The sequence below is a fragment of the Musca domestica genome, unplaced genomic scaffold (assembly GCF_030504385.1).
Source record: "Musca domestica strain aabys unplaced genomic scaffold, Musca_domestica.polishedcontigs.V.1.1 1, whole genome shotgun sequence".
Lineage (NCBI taxonomy): Eukaryota > Metazoa > Arthropoda > Insecta > Diptera > Muscidae > Musca > Musca domestica.
In genome coordinates this window covers 33,878,682-33,898,715 of record NW_026712114.1, presented here as the reverse complement: position 1 = coordinate 33,898,715, position 20,034 = coordinate 33,878,682, and positions in this window count along the sequence as shown.

The following is a 20,034-nucleotide window of genomic DNA, read 5'->3' as shown; positions in this document are numbered from 1 at the left end:
AGTTCAAGTTTCTATTATTCGAAAATTAGAAAACGAAACCTGATGGTTTTCTTTTATTATTTGTTACAATATCTTGTGGAATTCCTTCGAGTATCTCGCCTATATAAACTGTATCATTTATTATATGTTCAACGGTCGGCCCCGCTCGACTGTAGCCTTTGCTTACTTGTTTTAATATTGCAAAAAAAAAATAAAATTTATGGAAAAATTGAAATATGATTTAACAAAACGTTTTAAGACTGTTTGGAAAAAGCTATCTGTTTAAGCTCACAAAACCTTACATTCCAACCTAATATCTGACGTAGACGTGGGCCGTTTTTATACCATCCACCATAGTATGGAGGGTATATTAAATTGGTCATTCCGTTTGTAACACCTCGAAATATACATTTTAGACCCCACAAAGTATATATATTCTGGATCAGCATAAAATTCTATGTCGATTTAGCGATATCCGTCTGTATATCCGTCTGTAGAAATCACTCTAGATTCCGAACGAAATGAAATAGGTTGATAAAATTTTACTCAAATGTATATTATGTTTGCAGGACCTTTGTTCAATACCATAGGCCATGTTCACCAGGTCCACGTTTTGGCATAGCCCCCATATAACGGTACCTCCCGATATTCGGTATTTTAATGACTTTAGCGACATTATTCACCGGAATTGTTTCAAATTTGGTATTTGAAGTTCGTAATGGATACTACAGCCTATGACAGAAGATTGTTTGTGCAGGTCCACGTCTTCTCATAGCCTCCATATAGCGGTACCTCCCTATATTCGATATTTTGATGATTTTGATGATGCAGGTCCACGTCGTCGTATAGACCCTAATTAAACGGCTACATTCGATATTTTTTAAAATTTTAACAGAATATTTAACGGATTTTATTATTATTTTTTTTAAATTTGTCAAATTCGTATTATTAAAGATATTAACCAGTTTTACCGTAGAATTAAAATATTGAAAATCTTGGATCATAATCGAGATTTCATTCATTTTTCGCCCAATTTTACTTATTTTAAAAATGAGGTAAAATACCAAATAAAAGAAAAAAAAAACTTGTTGCATGTTATTTTGAATAATATTGACAAGAAGCTGTAGTTTTTGTAGTTTCACGAAGCTGTTCTACCTTCTTATTGTACCATGTCTAAAACTTTATATTTCGAAATCACAATTGTAGCACCATATTTTAAAATAGGCTCCATGTAATAATACCAATGGTCCATAGTAAAGAATAACATTAAAATAAATAAATAAAATTAAAATAAAATCTTGCAACTTAACATGATTTTGACTGGAAGTGCTTACATAAGACAGAATTTTGTATTGTAGGAGGGTGCGAAAAGTACAATTGTAAAAATGGTGATGAGCGGTTAGAAAGAGACCTTCAAAGATAGTCCGTCTAAAAATATTCATAAAATGCTAGGATTATAATTCAGAAACTTATTCGAAAAATCTTCTTAAAAATGCATGATTTGATTTAAAATGATTCTTTGAAAAACATTCTTAAAATACACTATTATAGCTTAAATATTTTCTTGAAAACATATTTTAAAAAAGTCCTCTATTTTAGCTCTAATAGCACTTAAAATGATTTTATTTTAATCTATAACTGTATTTGTGATACTTCTTAAAAAATAACCTTGATTTTAGATCCGAGAGGCCTCCAAAAATATGCTAAAATATCAACGATAAAACGTGATTATAGCTGAGGAAGTCCTTAAAAAAAATAATAAGAACAATCTGAATATTTGCAATGACATTGCTTGAAAAAATCTTAAAAATCAACGGTTAAAGCTCAGACAGTCCTGCTGACAATATTTCGATTACAGTTCAGAATGACCTTCTACAAATATTTTTAATAATCCACAATTATTGTTCAGAAATTCTTTCAAAAAATATTTTAAGAAATCTATGGATAGAACAAACGTAGTGATTTGGTAAAAAACTAAAAAAAAAAATCCTTCCAAAATACTCTTAAAATAACTGCAATTATAGCTCAGATAGACCTCCCAAAAATATTCTTAACAATTCACGTAGTAGCTAGGAATTTGGTATGTATATTTGTATATGTTTAAAAAATATTTTTTGTAAAATCATAATAAAAAGGGTGCGCTTTGGAGAAAATCTGAGAGTGATTTCACAAATTATGGCAATGATAAATATTTAAATTATAAAAGCTTTAAAAAATAAGTTCAAGAATAATGACTTATTCCTTAAACATTTACAAGGCAAAATAACTATTTTTTATCTCAGCAACGGGGTGTGAACATCCGACTACAAAACCTAGAATCTCCCCGCCAGCAAAAAAAAAAATCCGAAAATTCGAAGAGAATACGACATTCGAAGTTTGAAACAATTTCGTTGAAAATTGTGACACAAATCATCAAAATCCGAATATCTGAGGTGTTATATGGGAACTACAAAAAAAGTTGAACCTAGAGAGACAGTTTTGTGCAAGCTGGAAACTAAAAGTGCTAAAATTTGACTAAAACAAGCAAAACACCTTCAATCTGGTGGTAGGGGATATATCAAAATGCGGACCTATACCAAAAAATCTTAATTTAAAACAATTCCGGTGAATAATATAGCTAAAATCATAAAAATACCGAATATCGGGATGTACCGTTATATGGGGGATATACGAAAAAGTGAATCTACATACGATTTTTTGTCATAGGCTGTAGTACCCATTACGAACTTTTAATACGAAATTAGTTACAATTCCGGTGAAAAATATCGCACAAATCATAAAAATACCGTCATATGGGGGCTATACGAAGACGTGGACCTGCATACAAAATTTGTTGTCATAGGCTGTAGCACCCATTACGAACTTCAAAAACGAAATTTGATATAATTCGGGTAAATAATGTCGCTAAAATCATGAAAATACCGAATAACGGGAGGTACCGTTATATAGGGGCTATAGGAAGACGTAGACCTGCATACGAAATTGTTTTAATAGATTGTAGTAACCATTAAGATCTACCAATAGGCAATTTGAAACGATTCCGGTAAATAATGTCGCTAAAATCATGAAAATACAAATATAGGGAGGTACCGTTATACAGGGTTGCCCATATTCAACGGACCCACCTGGCAACGCCATAACTTTTGACAGAGATGTCACATCGCTTAATGACGTACCGCGTTTGAAGCGTCAGTCCAAGCAGATTTTTACCATGAACCAATACACGCCACGCGAGCGCTCTGAAATAGTTTAAATTTACAAGAAGTCAATTGTGAAAACTCAACGTGCTTTTAAAACCTTAAAAAAATGTGAGAAGTGTGCCTTCTAAGGACACCATTAAGCGTTTATACGGAAAATGTTCGACTGGTAAGGCTCTTTCTAATCCGAAGAGGCCATATAAAAGTCGACCAAGGCGATCGGCCGAGAATATCGCTGCCGTACGAGCCAGTGTTGAGAGGTCCCCAAGAACATCCCAAAAACGCCGTTCTCAGCAGTTGGGCATGGCTCGGTCCACTTTACAACGGATTATTCACATTGATTTGCATTTGTTCCCGTACAAAATTAAATTGACGCAAAGAATGTTGCCTGCGGACAAGCCTCGTCGATTGGAATGGGCCCAAAGGGCAACCCTGTATAGACGCTATACGAAGACGTGGACCGGCATGGCGATGTGGCCATTTACGAACTTAACCTGCCTACTGGTAAACAATGTATGTATGCAAAATTTTAGCCTTCTATCTCAATTCGTTCGAAAGATAGGGTGATTACAACAGACAGATAGACAAACGGAAAGACAGACAGACGGACATCGCTAGATCGTCTTAGAATTTTACGCTGATCCAGAATATATATACTTTGTAGGGTCTATTATAAATATTTCGAGGAGTTATATCCTCTATAGAATGGTGGAGGGTATAAAAAGGGTCCCAGGATAGTGCTAAGCTAGAGAGAGGCGATTTTATAATTTCATCTATAATGTCAAATCGTATATTTAGTAAATGACATTTTGGCCTGGATTTCTTATGAAGTTATACAATCAGAAACATACCCCATCAAAAGGTGAAAAGAATTTACGTAGGGTACATCAAAGGAATACTACAATAGCGATTACCACATTATCATCACCTTATCAGGGCAGGCTTGTTTTATAACTTTTCACTTTTTTTCACACACATGCTTACATACATATTTATTGATTATGCTTTGTATTTGTTGTTCATTCAATTGATTCTGTGTGTTAGGTTAGTGGCGAAATGAGTGTGAGGAGGCTGAATGGTAAATACTATCTCTATCACTAACATTACACATGTACACATTATAAAAAAAAATGTTTAATTGTTAATACTATTAGAATGGTATAGCTCGCTTAGCAGTGGTAAGAACAGTAAGTGCAGATATTACCTTGATCGACATATCTGAGTGTTGATCGCTCACACCTACCTGCTAATAACATTTCATTTTGATAATACCATATTCAAATTGTCATTACGGATGGGTGGATTTTTTGAATATTTACCGATAAGTGAATTAAAAAAAAAAAACAGCTAACATTTATTGTTTATATTTAGGCAAGAATTATCATAATTGGTTATTCAAATACTTATATGGGGGGTCTTTGGGAAAGTAGTAAACTGTTCTAAATATTATGGAGTGTGGCTGTACTAACAATATTTACCAAAGATATAAAGTGAGGAAATGTTTATGCAATTTCAGTCGATAATTGTGAAAAAATAAATAAATTTCATTATGTTTTAACTTAGAGCCAATGCATGCCATCGAAGTTGATTTTCACACCCCAAATGACGGTTCAGCATTCACGTGTTTTATCACAAACATATCGATAAGAGCTAATAGAATTTGAACTTTATATCGATTATAAAAAAAAAAAAACAAATTTCAGAACTTTGCTATTTACAGTCTCTATGTCAATAGCATATGTTGTGTATGAAGTGTATAAATAAATATTATCAAATTCAAAATACCGAACAACAATTGTCCAAAATTTTGTTTCTTCTTCGAAAACAATTTAGCTCAGATTAGATTAAAATGCGAAAAAAATGTTTTGATCTGTCTTTTGTTTTTCCTATTCATGTTGCGAATAAAAAAAAGAGGTTTCTAATATCAGATAAGAGCGAACACGCCCATAACTTGCCAATGGCCAAAAATTTTGATAACAAGACACTTGATGAAAATCGTAATTACGAAAAAAAATACTTGATACTTTTCAAAACAATGCAAAATATACAATATACATAGAAACACATGATTTGAAATGACAAATCCTAGAGAATCCAATCACGGGTAAGTATGTGGCGTTAGTTCTAGAGAAAGTATCAGACACGTCTAATGAAATTCAAAAACGTGCGATGAAAACTGTTTATACCGTGGCGCAGAATTTAATTTTGCAGTAAAAAATTACATCAACTTTTTTAATCCCCTATAATATTAATAACATCTATACAAAAATATATAAGTTAGAAGGACCCGCTACTCCGCTACGCTAAAGTTCGCACTTATAAAATCACAAATATTAACCGAATTTAATACGACATAGTTAGGAACGGACAAAAGTCAGACTAGACCCATTATGTACACCTTACAACAAATTATTCATAATATGTAGGGTAAATTAAACTTGTCCTTCCATTTGCAACACATAGTAATAATCATTTTTAACCCAACAAAGGATATATTTTCTTGCTCTGCATTAAATTCTAAGTTGATTTAGCCCTGTGCATACATCCGTCTGTTGTAACCACGCTGGAGTTCAAACAGTATTTCATAAAAGGTTAAGATTTTTCATATAGTTTTCTTTTGTCTGCAGACAGGTCAGGTTCGGTCAACGTTATGAATATCCAACTTCAGACTTCTGTCATTTCTAATTTTAACCGATAGCTATTAAAATTATTCCAGTGACAGCTCATTACATTGTTTACAAGCGCACAAATGCATTTTGTTGAGAATTTTCCAGAAAAAAAGTTATTTGTGATGGAATTCAAGCGTGATAGTGTGATTTTTTATATTTGGCTGGAAAACCACAAGTGGATATCGTTAGAGCACTCCAGTATTTAAATGTGAATAAATCTTTTGTGTCTCGTACCATCGGTAGTCACCGTTACCGATACTGGTAGCATAGTGGACGTGGACGGAAGAAAGCAGCAATATCAGCAGAAATGGTTCGAAAAGTAAAGAAGCGACTTGATCGAAACCCGCATCGCAGTGGCCGAAAATGGCTCGTGAGCTGAACATATCGCAATATTCCATTCGGAAAATATTAAAAAATGATAAAGCCATTGACATTCCAAAAAGTGCAAGAACTTACACCTCAACAGAAAGAAAACAGACTTAAAAGAGCTAAAGATTTGCTTCGCTTGGCCGAAAGTGGGGAACTGCCGAATTTGGTTTTTTTTAATGGGAAAACATTCGTTGTCCAGCAGTTTGTAAACAAACAAAATGATCGTGTTTACTTGCCAAAGAGGTCAGCAGAACTCAAGCGCCGGCCATGATGATGGTGGTGTGGGCCGCCATAACAGCCGATTGTCGCCTTCTGCTCGTATTAATCGACCGTGGCATCAGAATAAATGCCGTATATTAACGCGAAAATATTCTGGAGGGTGTATTAAAGCCTTGGGCACGCAAACATTTTGCCACAGACTTCGGACATTCCAACAGGACTCATCACGCGCTACTCAAGAATGGTTACAAAATGAGGTTCCTCGCTTCATTTCCAGCGCACAATGGCCGCCAACATTTCCGGATACCAATCTGTTGGACAATTGCGTCTGGAGTATTTTGTAAAGCAAGGTTGGCACTAAAAAATACCAAAGTGTCGATCACCTCAAGTAAGCGCTTCTTATTCTAAAATTTGATGCTATTTCCGACAAGTTCTGCTCATTCAATAAAATGTAAAAAAAAGTGTAAAAATTATGGTGTTTGACTTTGTTGCAGTTTTTTGTCTCACCCTGTAGTAATACTTTCGAATGTTATTTCAACACTAAATACTAGCCACTTTTGGCATAAATTTCCAAAAAACCTTAGACTCTATCAGCGGCCCTAACACCAAATGCCATATTTCAAACTCCATTTATTTTTCAAGAGTGTCTCTTACAAAATAAAAAAAAAATAATCCCATACCCTTTTATAGTTTCCGGAATTTCAAGATCTTGCTCTACTGATCGGCCATCAACAACGCTATATTATTTGGCAACTTTTAGTACTAACTAAAAAAAGGAAAACCCCAGAATTCTAGCATTCTCCTGAGTTTAAATTTAACAAATAATAAGAAGTTCGAAAATTCCACGCTAGAAGGTCGAAGAAGCATTGTTAAGCTTTTCTTGGTACGATCAATTGGTCGAAAAAATATTTTATTCGAATCACACGATTTGTAAATTTCCAATCAATGGGCGTTAAGTGTCAACACTACTTCAAACGTTATGGCCTCTTTAAAACAGCTAGCATTTGTTTTTTGGGATATGCGTATAAGTTTGTGGTTTAAAGGTCCTACAATTAATTAATTTTTATTGAATCTTAAAGAAATGCAGTGGCGAGCGGTCATATACTTTGAGATCAAAAGGAAGGTAAAACGTAGTGCAGACATTTTTTTGATAAGATTGAATGTAGTAGCTGATAATCGTTGTGTACTTTGAAATTCGAATTGCTTAGATGATCCGCCTTCAAAAATAGAATTCTAATTAATTTTATTGTTATGCCTATTTGGAACAGGAGGCGTAAATATTTTTCAGTAATATAAAACAATATAAACCAGCGAGAAAAGGTCAGGCGTGTGACATATACTTCACTCGGTCTGTTTCTCAGATGCGTATAAAAATGTGAACATCATAAAAACTAAGTAGGCATAATTTTATTCAAATTAAAAATAAAAACTGAGATTGTGTATAAAAATATTTATAAGTTTCATATTTAGAACCAGGGTCCACCAAAACGAGACTAGACGAAAATGTATAGTATGAAAAAATGTAAGAGTGGATTTTTAATCATTCAAGGTCTCATATTGATTGCGTCATATATTGAAAAAAATGGATACAAGGAGTAAATATCATTTGATTCCCCAAAATTTGACTCATTGGAATAACGTTTCCCATGTCTCTTTGTACAAAATCGATTAGTGACAATTCGAATCGGTCTATCTATATCCGTCTGACTATATTCTGTGCCCATGATATACAGGGTGAGATGAAAAACTGCAACCAACTTCAGACTTCTGTCATTTCTAAGCCACTCGTCCGATAGCTATTAAAATTATTCCAGTGACAACTCATTACATAGTTTACAAGCGTACAAAAGCATTTTGGTGAGAATTTTCCAGAAAAAGAGTTATTCGTGATGGAATTCAAGCGTGATAGTGTGATTTCTTTATATTTGGCTGGAAAACCACAAGTGGCTATCGTTAGAGAACTCCAGCATTTAAATGTGAATAAATTTTTTTGAGTCTCGTACCATCGCTCGTTACCTTGATACTAGTAGCGTAGCCTGACTGAAATGGTTCGGAAAGTAAGAAAGCGACTTAATCGACCCCCGTCGCAGTGGCCAAAAAATGGCTCGCGAGCTGAACATATCGCAATATTCCATTTGGCAAATATTGAAAAAGCGGTGTAAAGCCATTGAATTTCTAAAAAGTGCAAGAACTAAAACAGCAAAAGGAAGACAATAGACTCAAAAGAAAGCAAAAAAAAAATCGGAAATAGCATCAAATTTTAGAATAAGTTTAGATTTGTTCGAATTGGTCACCTTTGGCACTAATTATGACCTTCAAACGGCCAATGAAACCGTCACACGCTGGCCGAATGTTGCTCTGCGGTATTTTGGCCCATTCCCGGCGAAGCGCTTGCTTGATGTGATCGACACTCTAGTATTTTTTAGTGTCAACATTGCTTTCCAAAATACTCTAGACACAATAGTTCAACGGATTGGTATTCGGAGATTTTGGTGGCTATTGTGCGCTGGAAATGAAGCGAGAAACCTCATTTGGTAACCATTCTTGGGTGGCGAGTGCAGAGTGCGATGGTGCTGAGTTCTTTTGGAATGTCCAAGGTCTGCTGCAAAAATCTTTGGGTGCCCAAGGCTTTAATACACCCTCCAGAATATTTTCGCGATAATATTCGGCATTTATTCTGTGGCCACGGTCGAGTAATACGAGCGGAGAGCGACCATCGGCTGTTATGACGGCCCATACCATAACCATGGCCGGCACTTGAGTCAAAGACCTAAAATGGTAAAGACTAGACAAAATGCATTTTGAGCAAATGGTTTGTGTCTACAATACATAGAGTAACAGCTCATGGCAGAGACATGTTAATATAAAAACCACTATTACAGAAACGGATATCAAATAAAAATTTGAAAAATCCAAAATTTTGGTTTCAAAATTCTATTCCATGGACCTTTTCGAAAATTTGCACATTGCTTTGGCGGTTTAAATCAGTTAACATTTGTAATTATGTTGTTATGATATCGTAACAACAGAGGTATTTGCACAGGGTTACCATATCTTGACTCTGTCTTGTCCTATCTTTACACTTCTATGTCTTTGCTTGAGTTCTGGTGGCCAACCGAAGGTGCACATTTTCAGCTTACCGCTTTTGCAAGTAAACACGATCATTTTGTTTGTTTACAAAATGCTGGACATCGAAGTTTTTCTCATCGAAGAAAACCAAATTCGGCAGTTCACCACTTTCGGCGAAGCAAGGCAACTCTTTAACTCTTTTGAGTCTATTTTCTTTCTGTTGCGGTTTAAGTTCTTGCACTTTTCGGAATTTCAATGGCTTTACCTTGAGCTCATTTTTTTTGCCGAATGGAATATTGCGATATGTGCAGCTCACGAGCCATTTTCGGCCACTGCGACGCGGGTTTAGATCAAGTCGCTTCTTTACTTTTCGAACCATTTCTGCTGATGTTGCTGTTTTCTTCCGTCCACTTCCTTGACGTCGGGCTACACTACCAGTATCACGGCAATGAGCGATGTTACGAGACACAAAAGATTTATTAACATTTAAATGCTCTAACGATAGCCACTTGTGGTTTCCCAGCCAAATATAAAGAAATCACGCTTGAATTCCATCACGAATAACTTTTTTTCTGGAAAATTCTGTCCCACAAATGCTTTTGCACGCTTGTAAACAATATAATGAGCTTTCACTGTAATAATTTTAACATCTGTCGGACGAGTGGCTTATAAATGACAGCAGTCTGAAGTTGGTTGCAATTTTTTCATCTCGCCCTTTCAAATGATATCAACTCTCTGCAACCATAAACGAATTAAATGAACGCTTACCTGGTTACACTGCTGAGAAAAATGACTATTTTGAAAACAAATCCAACAATATCTATGGATTTTAATACTTGGTCCATGATTAGGAACCCAAAGTGATGTCACTTTTATTTCCTGTTTTTAAACACTTCACAATTTCACCAAACCACTTCACAAACTAACATGTCGATTTGTTTACATTTTCTGCACCAAACCTAACGGGCCACATAACTGATTGTTTTTGTAACAACACAAAAATACGAAGACACTTTGATTATTACACAGTAATATTTGATTAAAAATTAGCACAACATATTGTCTATTTTGGAAAATTACATTGTTACATTCTTACATTAGTAAAACATTTTTTAGGAAAATCACATTCATGTTGGATTGTTTAATAAATTAAAAAATTACATGCGGACGAGTTGAATGTACTTTGTGCACTGGCGCTGTGAGAGAATAATGCAGTTGTCGAAAGAGATGAATGCTAAGTAAGTGGAGAGAGGGGAAAAAGAGAGTATCTACCCTATGGTGAGCACTTTTAAGGCTTTGCTTCTCTTCCAATCTCCAATGTTTACATAAATACACTAGCCAAGGCCCGCTACTCCATCAGCAAAACCTCATTTTAGATTGGTTTCAAAAGTTCGTGTTAGTCCTTTTTATAACCTCAACCATACATACCACAAACAGAAAGAAAATAGACTCAAAAGAGCTAAAGTGTTGCTTCGCTCGGCCGAAAGTGGTGAACTGCCAAATTTGGTTTACTCCAATGGGAAAACATCCGTTGTCCAGCAGTTTTATAAACCAACAAAATGATCGTGTCTACTTGCCAAAAAGGTCAGCTGAAAATGTGCACTTTCGGTTGGCCACCCGAATTCAATCGCCGACCATGGTGATGGTGTGGGCCGCCATAACAGCCGTTGGTCAATCTCGTATTAATTGACCTTGGTATCAGAATAAATGTATATTTAAGCCTTGGGAACGGAAACATTTTGGCCGCAGACCTTTTACATAACAACAGGACTCAGCACCATCGTACTCAGCACGCGCCACCCAAGAATGGTTACACAATGAGGTTCCTCGCTTCATTTCAAGCGCACAGCGGCCACCAAAATATCCGGACTATTGTGTATGGAGTTAATTTGAAAGGCACTAAAAAATACCAAAGTGTCAATCGCCTAAGCGCTCGGGAATGGGCCAAAATACCATTCAGACAGCGTGTGACGGTTTCATTGTCTGTTTGAAGGCCATAATTCGTGCCAAATGTGACCAATTCGAACTAATCTAAACTTATTCTAATATTTGATGCTATTTCTGACATTTTTAGCTTTCATTCAATAAAATTAAAAAAATTATGGCGTTTGACTTTGTTGCATTCTTTTTTCTCTCACCCTGTATTCTTGATCAGCGTAAAATTCTAAGGCGATTTAGCCCCGTCCGATATTCGGTATTTTTATGATTTTAGCCATATTTTTCAATGGAATTATTTAAAAATCTACACCAGGTGTTCCTTCTGAGTATTTTTCCCCCTAGAAGAACATTGTCTATATAGGTATATCCCTCATATAACGGTACCTCCCCATATTCGGTATTTTGATGATTGTATTTTTCAATGCAATTGTCTGAAATTCCACACAAGGAGCTCCTTTTACCCCCTGGAAGAGAATTGCCTATATAGGCAATTCGATATAGTATGGCTCCTAAACAACGGTACGCCCCGATATTCGGTATTTTGATGATTTCCACGACATTTTTACCGGAATTGTTTCCAACTTCGTATTTGGAATTCAAAATGGGTACTACAGCCTATGTAAAAATGCATATGCAGGTCCACGTCTTCGTATAGCCCCCATATAACAATACCTCCCAATCTTTTCGTAATCAAAGGTAAGTTTTTTCTGGGATTGTTCGCGTACGTTTTACACGCCCCGCAACCGCTGAAAATATTACAAAATAAATAAAATACCAATTTTATAGTTTTTAGAATAAATTTCTTTATTTGTTTATATTTCTTTTTTTATTTTCATTGTTGATTTAGCTTGCATACATGCTTGCGTATCTCTAAGTCATGATCAGTTATCGGATGCTAGGGTCTTAATGGTTTTATTTTCTTTATATTATTGTGTCTGTGTGTCGGTTTATATTTAGTTGTTATTTAAATTAATACGAATTCTTTTTACATAATATTATTTATATCATATTATTTAAATTAGGTTCATATATATTTTTGCATTAAATTTAGTTTTGTTTTTTCTCTGGGTTAGGGAATTTGCATTTTATTTTTATTTTTGTTTTTTTTTTTTCTCATTTGCATTAATTTAATTAAATTTTAGTTTACAAATAGCATAAAACTTACAAATATGATTTCTATTATAATATTTAGGGGGTTTTATTATTAATTAATAATATTGTTATTGTAATTCTTATATAAATGATCGCTTGTTATGGTTATATATTTCTCTTAAGGATTTTTTTGTTGTAAGTCTTACCACATAAACGTAATTATTTTTTTTAATTAGTTTGGCTATATAAAAAACGCATATTTAGCTAAATGAAAATTTGCAATTGATTTCGTTATTTTTTATATATTATTTTATTTTATTTGAAATTGTTTACAAAATGAATAGATTAATAAAAAAAGTATATGCAACTTGATTGGATATTATTTTTTTCTTTTGTGGTTATCTTTCACTCATTAAATAAGCACTTTAATTGCTGGCAAATCAAAAAATTATTATTTTTTATTTGTTTTTGTATTTGTATATATGTATTGCCTTAAAATGACTTATAGTTATTTTAAATATATTTTTTTTTTTATATTTTTTCTTAACTTAGGAATTCTAGTGTTTTGTGTCACTACAGTCGTTTTTTGTATTTTATTCTAAGCATTTTATTTATTTTTTTTTTTTTAGAATAAAATCTAAATAAATATTCCAAAGTATTGAGGAGGTTTGGAGACTTTTACATATTGGAAAATCGTAATTTTTTTTTTAATCATTACATTTATTTAGAGATTTCATTCTATTGCACTTTGCTACAACATTAAGCCTTTTTTAAATAATTAGATTCTAGACCCGATTCTTGTTCTATGAAAATGCGAAAAAATGCAGGTGTTTGCTATTACAAAAATTTTTTTTTAATTTACTAAAGAAATGTTTAATATTTTCTACTAAAATTGGTAACCAATAGAATACGAAAGGGCTAATTCGACTAAATAAGTCATTTATGAGCGTATGAACTAGTGATGGAGCGATTACAAATCTAGTTCAATTTATACGCCGCAGGAGCATAATAATTTTGCACGATTGAATCAGAAATTGATGGGGTTATACGAAGAAGTGGACCTGCATAATTTTTTGTCATAGGCTGTAATTCCGATTCCGAACTTTAAATACGAAATTTGAAACAATTCCGTTGAATAATGCTACTAATATCAAAATACCAAATATAGGAAGGTACCGTTATATAGGGGATATATATGGTGGACCTATATAGAAAATTCTTTCCAGGGGGTAAAGTACTCAAAAGGAACTCATTGTGTGGGTAAAATAATGAAAATATGGAATATAGGGAGGTACCGTTATATGGTGTATATAAGAGATCGCGGACCCATGTAGACAATTCGTTTCCAGGGAGTAACGTACTCAGAAGAAACTCCTTGTGTGGATTTTGAGACAATTTCATGGAAAAATGTAACTAAAACCATGAAAATTCCGAATATTGGGAGATACCGTTATATAAGGGATAAACGATATCGTGGACCTATATAGATAACTATCTATCCAGAGGGCAAAGTACTCACAAAATACTGATCTGTGCAATTTTAGCTTCCTATCTTAATTCGTTTTGACTCTAGCGTGATTACAACAGACGGACAGACGGAGGGAGAGACAGGGCTAAATTGTCTTAGAATTTTACGAGGATCAAGAATGTAAATACTTTGTTAGGTCTAAAATTATTATTTTGATGAGTTACAAACGGAATGACGAACTTAATATAGGGAGAGATGAAAAAACTACAACCAACTTCAAACTGCTGTCATTTCTAAGCCACTCGTCCGATAGCTGTTAAAATTATTCCAGTGATTATTTTTATTCATTCATTTGTTTTACTCATTATATTGTTTACAAGCGCACAATTTTCCAGAAAAAAAGTTATTCGTGATGGAATTCAAGCGTGATAGTGTGATTTCTTTATATTTGGCTGGAAAACCACAAGTGGCTATCGTTAGAGCACTCCAGAATTTAAATGTGAATAAATCTTTTGTGTCTCGTACCATCGCTCGTTACCGTAATACTGGTAGCGTAGCCCGACGTCAATAAAGTGGACGGAAGAAAACAGCAACATCAGCAGAAATTGTTCGAAAAGTAAAGAAGCGACTTGATCGCCACCCACGTCGCAATTGCCGAAAAATGGCAAATATTTAAAAAATTAGCTCGGGGTAAAACCATTGAAATTCCAAAAAGTGCTTGAACTTACACCTCAACAGAAAGAAAATAGATTCAAAAGAGCTAAGGAGTTGCTTCGCTTGGCTGAAGTGAAGTGGTGAACTGCAGAATTTGGTTTTCTACGATGAGAAAACATTCGTTGTCCAGCAGTTTGTAAAAATAAACAAAATGATCGTGGCCACCCGAACTCAAGCGCCTTCGGTTGGCCACCCGAACTCAAGCGCCGGCCATAGTGATGGTGTGGGCCGCCATAACGGCCGATGGTCGCTCTCCGCTCTTATAAATCGACTGTGGCATCAGAATAAATACCGTATATTATCGCGAAAATATTCTGGAGGGTGTATTAAAGCCTTGGACACGGAAACATTTAGACCGCAGACCTTGGACATTCCAAGAAGACTCAGCACCCGCCACTCAAGAATGGTTACACAATGGCCACCAACATCTCTGGATACCAAGCCGATGGACTATTGTGTCTGGAGTATTTTGGAAAGTAAGGTTGGCACTAAAAAATACCAAAGTGTCGATCACCTCAAGCAAGCGCTTCGCCGGGAATGGAATGCAACATTAGGACAGCGCGTGACGGTTTCATTGGCAGTTTGAAGGTTATAATTCGTGCCAAAGGTGACCAATTCGTACAAATTTAAACTTATTCTAAAATTTGGTATTTCCGAAATTGTTGCTTTCATTCAATAAAATTTAAAAAAAAAAATAAAAATTATGGCATTTGACTTTGTTGCAATTTTTTATATCACTCTGTATTTATAGTAAGTTCGTAAATTATCATCAAATTAGTTAATTGCTGCTAATGGCTGTCCATTTCAAATTTCATAAAGCAAGAATCGGTCCAAGGATTTTAACTAAAAAATTATGTTTCTTTGATTGATAGATCGTGAAGAAATCTAGATACACAAAAATGTTTATATAAAGTCCAAATTATTGAATTAAAAACAAACATTTCGTGGCGAATGGATCGGATAATCCATAAATCACAATAAATGTTACGTATGTTTCCCATAGTCAAATTTATTGTGATTGGCTATTTATCACGGTTAAACAATCTTAATTTGTAAACATACTTTATATAAAAACAAAAAGTAGTAAAATGAAAATTAAAGATAAATATAACTTCACCAATGCAATTATATTATAAAGATTTTTAAATATTGAATTTCAAGTGGGTCCCTAAGTAACATTTATTTATATTCCAAAAATTTATTAATTTAGGTTTTAATCCATATATGTTTTTATTTTTATAGTACAATGCGTGCTACAGTTAGAAGCTAAAAAAACATATGTTTTGAAGTCGAATACTTCTTGAGAAATATTAAAATTAAATTTATAGACAAACTAGTGTTGGTATTTATAATTGCAATTATTTTTTTATTTAATACATGTATATACACCACACACAATCAGTTTTAGATATATTTACATTGTTAGTTTTTAAATAAATAAGACAATAACTGAAAATTAAAAATATGATGTAAATTGAGCAAGCATAAATGGAATTAAATTCCATAACTATTTTGATACCCTCTCTCCATAGGACTAGAAGTAAGTTACCTTCCTGTAGTCGGAAGATATAGAAGATAAACCAGGGTAGATGTTCTGGTGGTAATCCTTTTATATAAACAGAAAAAAACGTAAATGTCTTAAAAGTTCCATAGAGAATTGACTAAAAGAACCGACTTGAAAAGAAAAATGTTTCCATCAATTTGTGTACGTATAAATGGACCTTTCCAAAATTGGTCTTCTTCTAGCCACTAAATAGTAACGGTGAAACGCCTCGCATACTGGTTGGATGGTTGCGACTTCATTAATAGCTCAACTCAAAGGTAAGAGAGCCCGCTTTGTTTTTATTTCATAACTGCGTCAAATAACAAGGGAGAAGCCGTACGCCGTCCAATTGCTTTGAATTGTACTGTCAATACTGACAGGCATATACGAAGACGAAATTTTTTTTGCATAGACTGTAATACCCATTACCAACTTCGAATATGAAATTTGAAACAATTCCACTGAATAATGTTTCTAACATCATCAAAATACCGGATGAAGGGAGGTACCGTTATATAGGGGCTATACGATATCGTGGATCAATATAGATAATTCTCTTCCAGGGGATAAAGTACTCACAAGGAACTCCTTGTGTGGATTTTCATACAATTCCGTCGAAAAATGTGGCTAAAATCATCAAAATACAGAATATCGGGAGGTTCCGTCCTATGGGGGACATACTATATCGTGGACTTATGTAGACAATTCCCTTCCGGAGGGTCGAGTACTTATATAGAGAACACCTTGTGTAGAATTTAAGTCAATGCCATTGAAAAATGTGGCTAAAATCATCGAAATGCCGAATATCGGGGGTACCGTTATATGGGGGCTGTACGATATCGTTTACCGATATAGATAATTCTTTTCCAGGGGATAAAAAACTCACAAGGAACTCCTTGTGTGGATTTTCAGACAATTCCGTTGACAGACAAAAACAACAGACAAAACACAGATATGTGCAAAATTTCTTAATTCGTTTTGAATGAAGCGTGATTACAACAGACAGCCAGACGGACATCGCTAAATCGCCTTAGAATTTTATGTTGATCAAAAAAAAAAAAAAAAAAAAAAAAAAAAAAAATATATATATATATATATATATATATATATATATATATATATATATATATATATATATATATATATATATATATGTGTATATATATATATATATATATATATATATATATATATATATATATATATATATATATACACATATATATATATATATATATATATACTTTGTAGAAAAACAGCAGGAGTAAGGTACAGATTGCCAACAATGTTCTCCATCATGTTTGGCCGAATAACCCATTAAAATAACTCATTACTAATTTCTCGATCCTCAATAACTAATTATTTCAGGTGGCATGTCAAAAATTGATTTGGAAGAAACCTATTATTAGGCAATGAACATTTGGGTAGATTTGTTTGCAGCCGCGAATCGACAAAATCTTACAGGGTGAGATGAAAAAACTGCAATCAACTTCAGACTGCTGCCATTTCTAAGCCACTCGTCCGAAAGCTGTTAAAATTATTCCAGTGATAGCTCATTAAATATTTTGTGTCTTGAATACATCTTTTGTGTCTCGTACCATCGGTCGTTACCGATACTGGTAGCGTAGCCCGACGTCAAGGAAGTGGACGGAAGAAAACAGCAACATCAGCAAAAATGGTTCGAAAAATAACAAGCGACTTGATCGAAACCAGCGTCACAGTGGCCGAAAAATGGCTCGTGAGCTAAACATATCGCAATTTGGCAAATATTGAGAAATGAGCTCGGCCATTGAGCCATTGAAATTCCAAAGAGTGCAAGAACTTACACCGCAACAGAAAGAAAATAGACTCAATAAAGCTAAAGAGTTGCTTCGCTTTGCCGAAAGTGGTGAACTGCCGAATTTGGTTTTCTCCGATGAGAAAACAATCGTTGTCCAGCAGTTTGTAAACAAACAAAATGATCGTGTTTACTTGCCAAAGAGGTCAGCTGAAAATGTGCACCTTCGGTTGGCCACCAGAACCCACCCAAGCGCCGGCCATGTGATTGTGTGGTTGCTCTCCGCTCGTATTAATTGACCGTGGCATCAGAATAAATACCGAATATCGTGAAAATATTTTAAAGCATTAGGCATGCAAACATTTTGGCCGCAGACCTTGAACATCCCAACAGGACTCAGCACCATCGCACTCAGCACGCGCCATCCAAAAATGTTTACAAAATAAGGCCCCCAATGGCCCCCAAAATATCCGGATACCAATCCGTTGGACTATTGTGTCTGGAGTATTTTGGAAAGCAAGGTTGGCACTAAAAAATAGCAAAATGTCGATCACCTCAACCAAGCGCTTCGTCTGGAATGGGCCAAAATACCGCAGAGCAACATTCGTGCAACGTGTGACGGTTTCATTAACCGGTTGAAGGCCATAATTTGTGCCAAAAGTGACCAATTCGAACAAATCTAAACTTATTTTAAAATTTGATGCTTTTTCCGACATTTTTGCTTTCGTTCAATAAAATTAAAAAAAATGTAAAAATTATGGCGTTTGAGCTTTTTGCAGTTTTTTTATCTCACCCTGTAGTTGTGAATTTTTAGGGATTATACAATTTTGTTATCGCTAATTTCTTAGATATTTAAGAAATATTTTTGAAAAGATATATTCAACGATTTTGAAAGTATATATTTATGGATTTTAGGGAAGTATTTTTGAAGGGTTATTATAGTTTTTAAGGAATATTTACGTAACAATTCACTTGGATTTTTTTTAGTTTGGAAAATAAATCCATTAAGTTTTCGAATAGATAGAGAACATTTTTGTGGTTTTAAGGGCTTGGTCCAGAGCCAAATTCATGGATCTTTAAAGAAAGCAATTTTAAAGGCCTGTAAGAGTTATATTGCAAAGAATGTTTTTTAAATTTTGTAGGTTTTAAGGGTTTGGTTCAGAGCCAAATTCATGGATCATTAAAGAAAGAAATTTTGAAGGCTTGTCAGAGTTATTTTGCAAAGAATATTTTTAAGGACTAATCGCAGCAATGATCTCGTTTTTTAAGGGTCATGTTTTGAAGTCTTGTCAGTGCTATTTTCGTGAATTTATTAGGGAATATAATTTGAAGCATTTTTTGCTTTCATTCAATAAAATTTAAAAAAAAATGTATAAAAATTATGGTGTTTGACTTTGTTGCAGTTTTTTTATATCACCCTGTAAATCTACAAATATAACTTGATTATGATTTCGTTAGTTGATCGCGTTCAAACAAACAGGAAACATAACCCGCATAGAAATTTTACCAGATATTTAGATGAGAAAACTGAAAAACATCGTCCAATAAACATTTAAAACCCATGACAAAAAAAAACATTCCCAGCTTCTTGTCAATAACAAGCCGATAAGAAAGAAAGGGGAAGAGCTTTGGCCTTTCACAGCAGCATTCCCTTGTCATACCACTTCATTACTTGTTGCTTTCATTGCGAATGGGGGGCAAACACATTCAATTTCAAACCTAATGTTAAGAAATACTCAAAAGACAAGGGTAATTTGTTTGTTTTTATATATTATTTTATTTGTTTTTTAAAGTTTCAATTTCAATATTGTTGTGTTTTTTTAATTATTATTATTTTATTGTTTATTTGTATATAATTAAAACCATATTAACTTTAGACTTGCTCAGAGAGATAGTGGGAGAGAGAGAAAGAGAAAAAAATTAATAATAAACAAAACTCACACAAATTTTCAAAAGAAAAATAATAAAGAAATAACGAAAATAAAATCAATAATAATCTC